The sequence below is a fragment of the Cornus florida genome, unplaced genomic scaffold, assembly GCF_030987335.1.
Source record: "Cornus florida cultivar Cherokee Brave unplaced genomic scaffold, ASM3098733v1 CherokeeBrave_3.0.0_Hap2_Chr07, whole genome shotgun sequence".
Lineage (NCBI taxonomy): Eukaryota > Viridiplantae > Streptophyta > Magnoliopsida > Cornales > Cornaceae > Cornus > Cornus florida.
Genome location: NW_026775577.1, coordinates 42,269,553 through 42,285,732, shown reverse-complemented (window position 1 = coordinate 42,285,732; position 16,180 = coordinate 42,269,553).

Genomic DNA, 16,180 nt, shown 5'->3' with positions numbered 1-16,180 from the left:
TATCGACTTCTTCTGCTATGATCTGATTACGTTCTGGAGCAAATCTTCGCTGCTTCTGTTTCACTGGTTTGAAATTAGGATTGACATTCAGGGAATGACAGGATACGGAGGGACTAATTCCAGGCATGTCTAGGTGACTCCATGCAAATACGTCGGCATTGTGGGACAAGAAATCCATTAGCTCTTGCTGCTATTCTCTGGTCAGTCTTATACCTACTCTGGTAGTTCGTTCTGGCCTGGACTGATCGATCTGCACATCCAGAAGGGGCTCCTCGGTCAAGTCGACTGACTCCTTCACCCTATTCTGCTCGAGCGGAGGTTCCTGTAATTGCTATCTGGGGCTTGCCGAACGGACGGGCGCCTTTCCTTTCCCAGCATGCTTTAGTGTGACGGAATAACACTCTTTGGCTGCAACCTGATCCCCCCGAATGTCTATCACTTTATCTCCATCGGGTCCGAGGCACCTCATGACCTGATACAGAGTTGAGGGTACACCTTGGACTCTGTGAATCCATCCTCTTCCCATCAGGAGATTATACGAGGGGTGAATTTCCACAGCCACAAAAGTTTCCATAAGAGCTCGTTCTGCAGCTTGAACTTCCACTTCCACCATCCCGACGGGCTCCACCCTCTTCCCATCGAATCCTAACAAGGGATTTCCAGTGGGCTTGAGCCTCTCTGGTTTAATCTCGAGCCTGTCAAATGTGTCCCTCGGCATGACATTCGCACTGCTCCCAGGATCGATCAGAACTCTGCGCACCAAGCAATCTGCCACTGTCAAACTGACTACCAACGGGTCGTCATGAGGCAGTTGAACACGCTGCAGGTCTGTCCAGTCGAACTTTATCTGCATCGACGGGCTCTGCTGGTGTAGAGTATTCACACTGCCGACCCTTTTCTTCATCTGCGCCTGCCGCAGGCGCGCCCGGAGCAGCTCATCTGACTCTTCACTAGGCTCGGGTTGACCATGGATAGCATTGATTATACGAACTGGTTGTGAATTGTGGGAGCTTTGTTTATGACTCCTTTTTATTTGTTCCACCGGTCGATTCTGCTCCAGCGCCGAACCTTGAACATAACTCGCGAACTCCCCTCTAGCTATCAACATCTCCACTTGCCTCCTCAGGTTCCTGCATTCGTTAGTCTGATGACCGAAATCAGAATGAAAAGCACAATGTTTAGTTTGATCCCTTTGTTCGAGGGGTTGCCTAATTGGCAGTGGTGGATGAAACTTATCTTTGTTCTCCTGATACAGCCTCGCCAGAGTGACCTTCAGCGGAGTAATCAGCTCTTCCTCCCTGGACCTTTTTTCTGCCTTCCAAGAGGTCTGACGTTGCGGCTGAGCCTGCTTCTGCCTGATCTTTGCCTTGGACTTTTCCTCGGTCGACACAAGCGACGTTGTCCGAGCATTAGCTGCCTCCTCTTCTTCTAGGCGCACAAAGCCATCGGCTCTTTCATTGAGTTCATCCATAGTAGTCGGCGTGTTCACTACCAGACTGGTGTGAAACGGAGTTCCGCGTGTCATGGCTAACTTGAAGGCTTGAACTGCTGTAGAAGGGTGGCATTCGATCACCATACTCTTAGTGAGATTAAACCTGGTAAGAAAGGCCTGGAGACGTTCATCCTTGTGCTGCCTCATCGTGAATAGGCTCGAGATGTCCTTCGGCGGGCGCTTGTTCCCATAGTACTGGCTTATGAACCGATCGCACAGGTTTCTGAAACTACCAACGGAGCTCCAAGGCAAGTTTTTGAACCAGCTGAGCGCCGGTCCGGCTAGGCTTGTAGGGAAACATTTGCACATTAAAGAGTCGTTTTCCGTATTCAGGGCCATTTTCAACTGGATATGATACACATGATCGATCGGATCGGTCGTTCCGTCGAACAGAATAAAGACTGGCATAGCAAACTTCCTTGGATGCAGGGCATTCAAGATCTCGTCGGTGAATGGTGAATCCACTGTCCGAGCTGCGGATCGGAGAGCTTCATTCTCTCTCTGGAGTCCAGCGGTAGCTCTGTGAGTTACGGTTCTGCCCTCCGAACCGTGATGAGTGATAGTAACCATGGAGGGCCGGTAAGACGGATCGAACGACCGTTCCTCTATGAACTCTCTTTGCCAAGGCGACGCTACTCGACGGCGATCAACCTCCATCACTTCCTCTCGGTTGAACCTTTCCCGATGCTGATCAACGTGAGTCGATCCTTCGTGATCTTCAACTCGACGAACATTTGGCGGCAAATTGTCCATCATCCTTTCATCACGGTGGTGAGCTGACTGATTGTTCTCGTCCTGTTCGCCTTGATGCGCGATATTAGATTGAACACCTCCTTCTCCGACCGGAAGTGGATGCGAAACCGCAGGTATTTGCCGATGTTGCATTCCAGCTTTCAATTCTGCATTCTCTTTTTTGAGAGCTTCAATCAAGTTCATCAACTCCTCAAGCTTTGTTTGCTGGACAGCCTCCATCGGATTGGAGCTTTCACCTATCATTATTCCCGAACGGAGTAAAGGCATTAATCTCAAGTTCGCGAGTAGATCCGAGCTTCGTGAGTAGGAATTTTTAGATCTAGCTTCTAATTCTCCGAATTATGCTCACTGTTTACGAGATCTGAATTGTCTGAACTCTAAATCCGTCAGATCCTGCCACAATCGAACAACTCGTTGTTGCGTAGATCTGAAGTCACTTCTGCCAAAGCTTCAAGAATTGTAATTCCTCCAGAGTAGGTCACAATCGCTCAGATCTGGATCCAAATCCCAAAGATCGAGTCTCGATCAACCGAATTGGTTTGAATCCACTCGATATTCCTCATTGATCAACCAAACTTTCATGCGCTTCCCACAGACGGCGCCAATTGAAGATGCAAGAAATTCATTCCCCTCTTTCTCTCTCTAGAATTCTTACACCTCCACCAAAAAGATCCCCCTCGTTTCCATTCCTTATCCTATTTATAGATATTTACAAGATATTTACAAGATATTTACTGATTGCTGGATCTGGGCCTATTCCTCCATAAGTCCTGGTCACCTTTGATGGGCTTACTCGCGTTCGGCCCATATGGCAGTGTCTTTATATGGGCCGACCCAGCTGTACGGACTGAATGTAGTGTTTGCAAGTCGGATCCGGCCCATGTCGTCCGGGGCCTCCTCAGCAATCCATTGTGAAAAGTACAAATAGGGATAAGACCCTCAAACCCCAAAAAAATGTCCTCACGTTCAGCATCCTCTATGAATCTTCTCAAGTACTGTCCGGTACAAGCAGTGACCGATTTCTGCCATTATCATTTTTTTATCCCGCTTCTACGTCATGCTTTCTTAATTTGTCAATTATTTCTTAATTAATTATCTCTCTTATTCTGGTATACTATCTTATTCTGGTAATTAATTTTACGAGTTCTGAATTTGCTATATATGTTTTTGTCTTCTTTATGGTTTTTCCATATATATTTAAATTAAAAACTCTGTCGATTGTGTGCAACTCTTGCAAACCCAAAATCAACCATTTGAACCCATAGATCGGTTACCCTTCTTCAAACGAGCCCACACTCAAACCAAAAGACCAGTGAAAATTCTCATCCAAACAACCAAAGCCTTAACCTCCACAGAACTCTATAGCAACCAAACCTAAATGACTTCCAAGTTCATTCTTATTAAGCCATGAATATTTGTATTGTCAACAAAAAAATGATTAGTGATCTAATGTTAGAACAGTCATGTCTCAAGTGGGTAAAATATAGAATATCTTCAGTTTTTGGATTAAAAAGAAAGCGCCTAACACGTTACAAATGATATTAGAGTCAAATTTAACCCTTAATTCGATGTTACGCCAAGTGCTGATCGGGGTCCGGATCGATCCTCCCATCATCATTAGGAGAATAGGTAGGTAGGATAGTCCGACTGCAATAATGACGTTACGAATTTAGATCGAAAAGAATGTTGGAAAATCTTAATTATCCCACATCCGATCTTAGGGAAGGACTTTGACACATATAGACGAACACTACCCAACATAATTTTACATTTTCTATTGATTTGTTAGTGTATTTTTTATTTTGCTCGTATAAATTAAATGTGAACAGACCCATAGGTGATATGACGTGATCACTCAATTATACTCATTTAGGAGCACCAAATGAGTGTCTTTCTTTAGTTTATCTCATACTTTCAGACTTTATATCTGTAAGATTTCATTAATTAGGGCATTTTTCTTTCATGGTCTAGTTTTTCTTTCTGGCAACAAGGTCGGTACTTACCTTCCTTTGAATTAAGAGTTCAACTGGATCAATTGGCCGGGTTTTGTTTAACTGGCAACTAGGCCATTCTCAATCATCCTTTCAAATGATCTACGGTAGGTAATGCCATCTTTAATTTTTTACTATTTTCTATTTTCATATTTAATTTTGTCACAAATTTCCCAACTATCTCCTTACAAAATTATGTATGCTATATAAATTTCAACAGAAAGTGCAAACCCAAAAGTCCTGACATCAACACAAACACAAAGCCAATAAGGTAGAGATGGTTGATATGGCAAGTGGAGAGCTTTTGAGTTCCCTAGAGATAAGGATTGAAGGAAACAAAGATAATTTTAAGGCTCTCAAGGATTTCAGCACGATGGGGCCGAATGTGTCTGGCATGTACAAGGTACCCACTGTGCTTCGTGAACAAAATGAAGATGCTTATACTGTCTATTAATTGGCCCTCTTCACAGAGGGAAGGAACATCTGCAGGCAATGCAGGAGGACAAATTGAGCAACATGTGCTGCCTATTTGAGCGAACTCAATCCGACCAAACACGTAAAAATTGCGTAGAAGCTATGCTAGAGATGGCACCGATTGTGCGGGAATACTATACAAAAGCAATAATATTCATACCGGATGACAATGTCAGACTTGCAGAAATGATGCTGATTGATGGTTGCTTCATAATTAAACTTTTATACAGGAATTACCTAGAGCAACAAGACCCCATTTTGTGGAGCCCTTCCAAGTACTACGCTGTCCAACATGACTTGCTATTACTCGAGAACCAGATTCCTTTCTGTGTTGTTCCAAAATTGTTCGACATGACAGTGCTATGTATGCCGGGTAGTGGGAACCAAACCTCCCCTGACCTCATTGGATGTGTCTTTTCATTCTTAGGCGATATGATAGGTCCAGGAAATGGTGACGGGCCTGTTTGGAGTTTGTAGTGTGATGTGGTGTAGTGCTCTAACCTAGAACAGAATAAGTGTTTTGTAATGTGGTGTTCTGAAATGAGAACAAAACATGTTTGGTGCGTTACAATTGCTTTGAGAATTTTGGAACAAAAATATGGTAGAACATATTTGACAATGTGTTTCGTTCTAAGAATTATGAGAACAAAACATGTTTTGCAAAGTTAAAGTGTAACTAAAATCAATAAGAAAATATTATTAAATATGTTTGGTAAAGAGTGTTTTTAAATAATGTTTTAATCAATACATTTTTTATAACTTTATTAAATATAAAGTAAAAATTAATTATTGCATTATTTTAATATACAATTAATATAACATTTAATATATATATATATATATATATATATATATATATATATATATTGTTAAAAATTTATCTTAATTTATTATAAAAACCAATAAAATATATTCTAAATTTTAAAACCTATTAATGTTGCATATTATTTTGACAGCATTATTTCAATATCGAACTGAAATAAACTTTCAATATATTACACATTACATGAAATTGTATATATTATAGACATTAGTTTCATAAATATTACATCATTTGCCAACATGCACAATAAAAGTGAGTACAAAATAAAATTAAACTAATATATTACATCATTTATCAACAGCCACAATAATCAACAACAACAACATGAGAAATAACATAAAGAATATAGTTATAGTAAGACAACAACAACAACCATAGATAATGTAATTTTGCCAATTTTGTTGCGCTTGCATAATAGCAACTACATCCTCCAACTCTTCCTCCACATGACCATCCACTTGCAGATGTTGGTGCATGTCATCCACCCATATAAATGCACGAGCATGTGACTAAATCAGAACAAAGACTTGTATATTATTAGAGTGCACTCGTGACACACACATGTAGTAAAAAAAAAAAAAATTTAATTAAAAAAAAAATGTATACCTCCCAAGCTGGACATCTATAGAATGAACGTCCATAATTCTTTGAAGTTGCAGCCGTATAAAGATTCATTCGACCCCTTCCACATGCACATGGTGGCCTGTCACCCTATATCTTATACATGACTGCATATACAAGTTATTAAATTGATCCAAAAAAGTTAAAACAAAAAATTAAAATAAAATAAAAAAGATAATTATATAGTTACCACAACTTTTACATTTATAGAAATTGTAAATTAATGTTAAAATAAAGATTTTATTACAGTTATCCAAATCCATACAAATAGTTAAAATAAAGTAGTTATTACAGTTATCCAAATACTAACAAATGGAACAAGTATAAAGTAGTTCTTACAGTTATCCAAACATGATAAACATGTAAATCCTTGTTCAATGGTGTTGACTTGCATTCTATATAGTATCAGCAATATTATCGCGTAGAATATCCATTGGTTGCGAGCGAGACTGCGATGCATTAGGCGGAACATCAACTTCATCATCTCCAAAAATTTCATCTATCATCGCCTCCACAGTTGCATCATTAAATATTGGATCTACATGCGCCTCCTTTCTTATAAAGTTATGAAGTGTGTAGCAGGCTAACACAAGAGCAACTTGAGCTTCAAACTTATATGGGGGCATTTGCTTCAAGATGGGGAATCTCATCTTAAGCAACTCAAAACAACGCTCAATTATATTTCGTAATGACGAGTGCCTGTGATTATATATTTCCTCTTTACCTTGGGTTGGCAAAAAGCTCTACGGTACTCTTGGAAGTGGTACCGTTGGCCCCTGTAGGGGGCCAAGAAACCCGGTTGATTGGCATACCCGGAGTCCACCAAATAATATTTCCCTGCCATTTTATAAACTATAAGCCACGTTTTTTTACCTTGATATTTTAAATAAGTATTGCAAAATTATAGCAAGTATGACATTTACCATCTGGAGGCATTGGGAAATGCAAATCCTCATTATTAATGGTCTCGTTCAATATCTTAGAATCATTAGTAGACCCCTCCCATTCTGCTATGACGTACGTGAACATCATATTAAAATCACAAACAGCCATTACATTTTGTGTGGTATCTCCCTTCCTACCACGAAATGGTATTTGCTGGTCCACAGGCACGTTCACATGGACATGAGTTCCATCAATTGCCCCTACGCAATGCTTAAAAAAAGGGTGGTACTTTTTGTTCTTCTTTATATGGTTAGGAACTTCGCTAAAATCTAGAGCGACAATAATCTGTTTCCCTAAATCACAGACTTTTTGTAAAACCGCATGGAAGTATTTTGAAATTGTATAGGTGGAGTATTAAAATCTTTCTGCGACCACACGATTTCTTTCATTATGACCTAAAGTTAGCAAAAATATGCCAACTTGTTCATAAACACTTACACCTGTAGAGTCTTTCACCCCTAATGACTTAAGCTCCCTACATAACTTCAAAAAAACAGGGGTGGACATCCTGAAATTTTCAAAACATCTATTTCCATGCCCCTGCAAGATCTCCATTATATATGTTTCCCCAGTTAAAAGAGAATCCCTACAAGGTTGTTTATTGTAATGTTTCCTATAATACTCCAACATACATGCCATTATGATGACACAATCATTCTCCTCATCACCATCGTTATACAAATCAATTATTGTCTTAATATCCATCTGTATAAGTCAAAATTTAATAAACGAGATTAATTACAATCATCCCAAGCGAAATACCAAATAATAAATAAAAGCAAGACAACAAATAAAGTCAAATCAGTTCATGAAATAGTTATATTGTCATGAGCTTCAAACCAAATAACATAAATACGAGTGTACTTAATATTACAATCAATTAAAGTCATAACAACATCAAATAAGAAATAAAAGCAACACACCAATTAAAGTATACTTAATAGTACAGTCATCCAAAACCATAATAAAAGCAACATACCAAATTAAAGTCCATTGATCCAACTAACCCTCTTATCATCAGGACAGTTATTAAGAAAGAAATCCCTCCAAATTTCATCATTACGTAACATCTGGGTAACCTTACCATATTGTTTCATATTAACGCCCTCCAACTTATTCAAAATATAACAACATAACTGCAAATCACTTTTTGTCTTGTCGGGAGAATTGACTTCAACCTCCACATTTCCTTCATTGATTGTAATCATAGTAGATGATGAAGAAGTGACTATGGCCCTTTCAATTCGATCTGCTTTCTCTCTATCTCTCTCTTTTATATAGTGCATGAGCTCGCTCATTGTGGAGGCAAAACTTTCTCTCTTTGGTTTCTTACCATGAGGTTCAGGAGAAGGACTGAACTCATGACCGCCTAACTCAGCAAAATCATCATTAAGGTCAAATGAGGTATGTATGCCTGCATGGTGTGTGGGGGCTTGGTTCATAATGGGTGGACTATACGAAGTATGGACATGTGCACCTGTAGCGTGTGTGCCTCCAAATATGGTGGTGAGCTTGTCAAAATGATTGCATGGCTTCTTTCGATACTTACTATATTGGGCATTCACCTACAAATTATTAAACTACTATTAATATTAAGATAAGTATACTTTTTTATAAAATCAACAGACATTTATTTTAATAACTAACCTTGATCAATCTACTCCATCTTTCTTTTTCAACTATAACCATGCCTATCTCATCATTGAATCACATGCCTGTTTCTCCTAACAGACTCACAAACACTTTGTAGTCTGTTCTCAAGTGGTTGAATTTACTCTTAAGTTGTTTCAGTACAAGATTGCTGCCTATACGGACCGTCATGCCTTTTAGTATATTCTTCCAACCAATTGCACTAAAAGTTGTGTTACTCCGATTACCAGCCTTCACTTCTTCCTCCATACAGATGATGAAAGCTTCAACCTGAGAATCATCCCATACTAGTTTTCCATCATCGATATTGTCTGTAAGGTCCTCTATTTCTTCTCCCACCACATTGTCAGCATTGATATCCATCTAATTACATAGTTTTAATAAAAATGTGTTCAAATGGTCATACATGCTCTAAAACTCTCCATCTTCCCCATTACCAAAATCTTAAATCGCAATACATAAGAGATATATAGATAATAGTGTATTTGTTTTGTTAAAATAAGTAATTAGGGAAGTTTTGACTATTAAAATGATTTGATATATTCAAACTGTATAGTTTTAGGAATTTTAACTTTATAAATTTAGATTTATGGAACACGGAAACAAGTTTGTGATTATTTTCTTTTGCTCTCACCCTTCAAATTTAAGAAAGTTTATAATTTCCTATTTGTGTGATTATTATACTTTTTTTTTTTTTTTCTTTCTTTTTTTTTTTTAACTTTGTCTTTTTGGCTTTCTCTTTTCATATATATCTATATAATTCTCAATAGATAACTTGGTAATTAGAAAAGGCACATTTTTCCAAAAAAATTAGAAACCAAAAGATAGACAGAGTATAGACAAATGCTTAATAATCACTCCATATTTTTAAAAATAGGAAAAATGATGAAAGAAAATAATAATACAATTTAATAATTTTCAAAATAAATTTAATAATGAAGTATATGTTTTATTAATAATTGAGACAATTTAGAACGGGGTGGGGTTTTGTCTCTCCTTCCCAAACTTGTGTTACAAATATTACGAGTAACTCTTTTTTATAGCAATTTCTTTTTATAGCAATTTTTGGTGATTATCAAAAAATTTCCTTTCATTCAAGCACAACTGAATCATATCATCACAAAACCATCTAACATACTTATATAGAGATATAATCTGCTCATATATGTATAAATTATATACAGAGATGTATTTTTCATATTCTTAAACGACTATTTTGACATTTAAAAGTCTATTTTTCATATTCTTTTCCACACCCTCTGAGTTTCACCCATGTTCTTCTATACATAAAATCTGTTCTCTACCTTTTTTTAACCCAACTCCACCTCTATTTATATAGTATTCAAGCCATTTTTTATCAGACAAAGATTATAATACCTTGTATGACAAGAAGGAATCAAAATAATCAAAACTCCAAAATAGATCAAAGTCTAAATGAGACATTATAATGTTCCTCTATATACACACACACACACACACTTCTGCATTCTTTGCTCTGAGAATTTTCTCATCAATATTAACTGAAATAACATAAAAAATTGTAAGAAATCTCAACATACCAAGATGAGAGAGAAGAGGAAATAGAGAGAGAGCTTGGGGTAAACTGAGAGTGCAGAGAGCAGTAACGAAGCTTGGTTTCGCCGAAAAATGCAGAGGTGAGACAGACGGAGGTCAGATCTTCATACACACATGGTCGATTTGAAGCTCGATCTTCAAACAACGGAATCCACGTTAGACAGAGCACAAGGAAAACCAGAAGAAGAAGCAGAGGAACTCACCAAAGAATGAAGAAGACGACCTTCAGATCTGATTCAACCCCACTGCAATGACAAGAAGAGCACTGTGACTCGCCTCTGGAACGGCTTGCTTCGTGAACCCTAGAAAGTGTTCTGCGATTTTTTATAGCTGTGGTCAAAAGTGAGTACAAGTTTTGGTGTTTGTTCTTCCCACTACAGTATTATGTGGCCCGATACAGTTTGGGAACAAGCAAGAACACCTATTTTTTGTTCCAACAATTGGCCCATTTTTGCCAAATGTTCCAGCACTGTTTAAAACAATACAAGCCATGCCAAACACGTTTTGGGCCAGAACAGTAGAATTTTGCACGGTAGGGAAGGGAGTAGAACATGGTAGAACAATGCTCAAACAGGCCCTTAGGAAGTAAGAATTAATTGAATCCATATCACATTCTCCATCTTTTACATATTCTATACGTACGTGCCTGGTTATACCATTAGCACATAGGAGGAATGGGCAAGCAATTGCAAAGAGCGACCTGCATTCGAATATTCTGCAACGAAACTCCAAATAAGAGTCAAATTACAGAGACATAAAACAGGAAACTTATTCAACATGGAATTTACTACTGATAGTACTACTTGTCATCATTTGTTTAAAAGAGGTCATTTTGAAATCACACCTTTCTCGATGTACCAATCCACCGAGCCATTGTTGAGAAACCTCATTGCTTTCGAGCAATGCTGCCCTTGGGTTTATAGTTACTTCACGTCCCATGCTTTCCTCATGTTCATCCTCATTGACTCCCGGAAGGATGTTGAATTGCTTGAGGAAGCAGGAACCATATGCAACCATTTGGGTTCCAGTGAAGCTGTGTCGCAACTCTTTAACAATATTTGCAAGAATGCTACTCCACGGACATCTGAATTCTATTATGGTGTGCGTTACAAACTGGTGACCGAATTCTGCACGCCATGGCGAGTATCAGTAGGAAAATTGAAACAAGATTATTTTGGCAATCCATGGACTGGCATATCAGTTGCTGCCACTATTATACTTTTTGCCCTCACGTTTTTGCAAACCTACTACTCCATGTTTTCATATCACCATCCAAAATAAAGGATCTGTTCATGTGTATGCATGCAATAAAGATTTCTGCTTGAGTAATGTAGTTTTCTTGATTATATGAGCAATAGTAATTATATATGACTGAAAAGCATACAAACAACCCTGATCATGACCAGTTATATAACTCAATTTATATATGATGTTTGTTAATTATGATTTCTGCTTGAGTAATTCAAAATTGAGATGTATTAAGAGATGTTGTAAAACATGATTCCATGTAGTAGCTTGTATTTTAAGCGAAGTAATGGTCTAGCCAAACATGATCCTATGTAGTTGATCTCAAATAAAAAGTTTTGTTGAGATTTTGTTAAGAGACATTGTAAAACATGATTCCATGAACTTCTTCAAAATTCTATGAAATAACATGGTGAATTGCAAACCCTCTCGCCTTATGGTCCACACACACTGTTGTGGTGGATTAGTTTATGTATAATTAATTTTTTTTTAATTTTATATATATATATATAGATATAGATATATATATGGGGTTGAGGCCATTGCACGGTCCTATGCTGCACATGTATACCGTTCTCTCCTAACACAAGCCAAATAAAGCTTATTTTTTGAGTCAAAATTAAAATTAGAAAACCCAATAATATTTCCAGTAGTACGTATTTAATTTGTTAAACACTTTCAGAAACAATATTGTGAAATATTTATTTTGGGAAAATTGTGAAAAATATATATATTATATATTGGCTAATTTCATGGTCAAAACAAAGTCCGATCGAGTTGTAAAAGTTCGGTTTATAATTTTAAGGTTGAAGATCGGATGCGGATTTGAAGAAGTTCAAGTGTTCATGCTTGCTATACTCCGGGTTGATGAGAACAATGCTCTAGGAAGATATGTGAGTGAGTGAGAACACTTAAGGAGTTTAGAAGGCTGAAGAAAACCAATATATTCCATTCTGCCACTTGGGAATTGGTAGGAATATCTTTGAACCGGTAGGAAACATTAGTTCACAAAAGGTTTGGTCACTGCCAATCTTGAACCGGTAGGAGAAATGGGAACCAGTAGCCAAAGATGTCGGAAAGGCTTCTGACCTTCTTGAACCGGTAGCCAATTTGGGAACCGGTAGCAAGAGTCCCGACAACATTAGAACTTTTAGTTTCCTGTTCTAATTATTTCCTTTTTTATTCCAACTTCCTTCCAAGTCCTATGCACGAAATTTTCTATATTTTTAGAGGGATTAGGAGAGTCTAAACTCTATATAAACCTTGTCATACACATAAGTTTATTCACGACTTTTGCATAGAAAATTTAGATCTAATTGAGAGCCTTTTTGAGAGATATTTTTATTTAGAAAATCAATCTAATTTTTCTGATTTTATTTTTGAGAGCACACACATAAACACAAGAGTGATTTTGGAGTGTTGTTCTCTATCTCAATGGAATTGAAGTATAATTGAAGATTCAGAAATTCCGAAAAAGTAGAATTCATTCGTTCTTCGTCAAATTCAGATCTAGAAGAAAAGGGGTGAAGTGATCACACTTTGAAGGGTCAGAGCATTCGTGGAGTGTTGTCTGATCTACCTGCAACTTTTTTACAGAGATCGAGAGTAAGCCTGAGGTTGAGAGCTGTTGGATGGGGGAGTTGCAAAGCCAGGGATTGTCAGTAATTGGTTTTTGGTAGAACGATAGAGTGTGAGACAAAGTCAAAGTTCGGTATACTTTGTTTCAAACATAGTGGATCATTTATCTCAGGACTATGGAGTCCAACGAGGTTTTTCCTGTTACAATTGGTCTATTATACCAATTGGGGTTTCCTCGATAAAATCTTGGTGTCATCTGTGACGACCCTGGATTTTTTTCAGCCCAGTGTCCTGTGATGACCCAAACTGAATCCAAGATGCAGAAGCTAGAAATAATACAATGATCTCCCAAGGCACAATACACCTCTAAGATCCTAAGATGACTTTCCATGAGGTCACGGAACCCAAAGGGATATGTGCGGAAGCAAGAGATCGGAAAGATAACAATTAAGCCCCCAGGGGCAAAATAGTCACTTCTGAGAATAAAGATTTGGGTGCTACCGAGCACACCACTGGAAATACACCAAAAAACTAATCAGGATGGACTCAAGAATCACATGATTCGGAGTCCGGAGGAAGGAGAAACGGCAAGACGAAGAAAAACGAGTACTTAAGGCTAAAAGGGTAAAATGGTAATTCTAAACTGAATTGAATACCCCCGTGTACACCATTGGATAGACAATGAAAAATTAACAAAGATGGACTCAAGAATCGCATGATTCGGAGTCCGGAGGGCAAAGATATCAAGTCCCGAAGTCGTAGGAAGGGAAACCCTATCCCGGTTCGAACCAAAAACTGACACTACCTTACTAAAACTTGAATATCTTCAGTTACAAATAGAATCTAAAGCTCTAATTGGCACCATTGGAAAGCTTATTTCGAAGCAGTCAATTTAAACTTAAGAACGACCAATTCGGAGTTAAAATGAGTGAGATATGGCCCATTGAAGAAAGGTATCTGGAGCAGGAACTATTCCCGCAGGGGCCCGCCAAAAACCTACGGGGGCCAGCCAAACACGGAAGATTCTTGCAGGCGCCCACCAGAACACTGCGGGGGCCTGCCAAGTGAGGCAGTGGGGTGGTCTGGAACCTCAAAAATTGCAGGAACAGTGTTTTTTAGCAAAAAAAATGGGTTTGAAATGTGATTTTGAGGACTTTCTGGGCTCTTTTTAGAAAAAATTTGTGAAGTAACCCCCCTTAAAACCATGTTTTCTGGTCAACCATGTCAAGACCATTATTTATTTTTCAAGTGAAATACCAAAAATGCCCTTGAGGTCTGATTTAGCAAAAATATGAAAATGAATGCTACTCTAAGTATTCATTTCATCAAAAATGGTATTGTGTGTCAAAGTGAACATGCATACATATGTAAAATGAATAAATACACATGTTCCAATAGTCCATGGCCACATAGCATGTCATATACAAAATACGACCTATCAAACCTCGAATTCTTATAATTTCATAAGACAAACTATGGGATTAAACTAGCATTCATGTGATATAAATGTACATGGCACTTGGCCTCATGTTATACATACAAAATAGACATCTTCAAGTGTTCTTAGATATACATTACACATCAAGGAAGCCATCTTAGCTTCTACAATACCATACATCCATGGTATACAAAATTTAACATCCAAAAGGAAGGCATACTAAACAAGTGCATGTCAATATACAAAAATGCTTCAAATAGCTCAAAAGCTTCTAAGGATGATGAGCATCCAAGAATATGGTCTCTTTACCTGAAAAACAACCCAAACCACTAGGGTGAGTAATCAAGTTACTCGTAGGAAGAAGCATATGTGTATACCCTAAAGTTTCAATATCATTGTAAGATCAATATAGACGAATACAAGGGAGCATTCCACTTAACGTCTATGTTCTAGGTGTTCTAAGTGATCATCTTAAGCTAACTTAAATATTTTTTAGCGACACAATATCAAAATGGATATACTTAACACATCAAATCGCATATAACAAAATTTAGAAGTTACAAATAACATTGATTGTGAACTTGGAAATGAATGCGAAGTCAAAAAGTGGAATCCTTGGACACCTAAGCTCGGAATTCTGCCGAGACCTCAACGGTTATTTCGGGCATTAACCCACAGGGAAGACCACCCTAAGTACGCACTATTTCAATTGGGGAGAACTCATACCTCCCGCACTAGAGCTAAACTCTAGTCATGTTACTAGTAACCATATCCCAAGAGAATCCAAAATATATATATCAAGTTCAAAACTTATATATATAAATAATAAGGCTTATCAACCACCTTACAAGCACAAGAACTTCGACCAAACAAACTATGTCTTAGGGTTCCAAGTCTAGAATGGCATGATAGATGATAAGTTCTTAACATGATATAATGCACAAAACAATATCATTAACTTATCAATTTAAGCATGCCTCAACAATAAGCTATATATACTAAACGTTAGCATTTTAGCAAAAATAGCTTCCATAACAATCATGATTATCAATAGTAATCTACTAGAATGTAGGATTAACATCACAATAGCATAGTAACTCAAATCATTAAGAATTCTATACAACTTCAACAATCCTACTCAAGATATATACACAACATACATGCTTGATCAATGAAATCCTAAGTCAATCATAAGGATTTCCTATAGTATGCAATACTACAATTCTAAAAGCATGTATACAATATATATTAAACCCCAAAGGATTTCAAAACACTTAGAATATAAACATACTACCACCCCTACCTCAATAGAGAATCGAATCTCTATAATCCAAGCAACCAAGCTCAAAATGTAAAACAAGTTTAGGGTTATTGAAGAGGAGAGTGAGAGAAATCTTTTCTCTCCCAAGGTTTTTACTCTAAGGTGAATGGAAGTGAGCCAAATTGAAGGGATAAGTTATGAACTAAGCTTTCCTCCAATGGTGGATTGGCTAGGGTTCATGAGAGACAATGAAATGAAAAAGGTAAAGTGTAAAATGGTGAGTGGAAGGGCTAGAAATCCTCCACTCACTATGTACTCTTGCACTACCTCTCTC